This window comes from Ornithorhynchus anatinus, chromosome 2 (genome assembly GCF_004115215.2).
Source record: "Ornithorhynchus anatinus isolate Pmale09 chromosome 2, mOrnAna1.pri.v4, whole genome shotgun sequence".
Lineage (NCBI taxonomy): Eukaryota > Metazoa > Chordata > Mammalia > Monotremata > Ornithorhynchidae > Ornithorhynchus > Ornithorhynchus anatinus.
The window spans coordinates 133,848,536-133,849,181 of record NC_041729.1 but is presented as its reverse complement, the minus strand read 5'-3'; the positions used below and the strand labels follow the sequence as shown (position 1 = coordinate 133,849,181).

At 53.1% G+C, this 646-nt stretch overlaps 1 non-coding gene across 1 annotated transcript; it reads left to right on the top strand.

The window, feature by feature from the left end:
* The first annotated feature begins 275 nt into the window (after positions 1-275).
* LOC114809452 lies at positions 276-414 on the top strand. Its single transcript, XR_003757236.1, has one exon. It is a non-coding gene; the product is annotated as a small nucleolar RNA SNORA7 (small nucleolar RNA).
* The last annotated feature ends 232 nt before the right edge of the window (positions 415-646 follow it).

Here is a 646-nt window from a genome sequence, read left to right as displayed (position 1 = left end):
AGTCGGGATTAGAACCAAGGTCCTCATGATTCCCAGGACTGTGCTCTTTCCAGGAGACAATACTGCTTCTCACCAGCAATGAGGCAAGACTTAGCAAAACTGGGTGGCTCATGTTCCACCTTCCCCCATCTCTCAAGCCTGTAGCCTTGGCATTACCCTTCCCTCCTCCCTCTCTTCCAATGGATCACTAAATCCTCCACCGCTGTTGGCAAACCATTCCTCTCCTCACCGAGTAGAAACGCCGGACCATTGACTTTAAGGCCCTCTGTCTCTCTCCCCTCTTGGGGTCGCAGCTAGAGAGTTTCCAGTCCTCTAACCAGTCTCGGCTATGAGAGGGAGAACCAAGCAGAGGCCTACCCGTTCTATTCCTAGCTTGGGCAGTGGCTAGTGAGTGGAAGGCCATCTGCTACAAGTCAAAATTCACCCATTCTGGTCAGCGGCGGCACGGGAGAGACTCGAGGGAGGAGACTCGAATTTACTGCGTGGAAGGAGGCAGTGGTAAACCACTTCTGGATTTTTACCAAGAAAACTGTATGGATCAACTACCAGAAGGATTGCAGATGGAGAGCGGGGCTTTCTGGGAGAGACGTGTCCGTGGTGTCGCTATGGGTCGGAAACGACTCGACGGCACGACACAGAACACGTC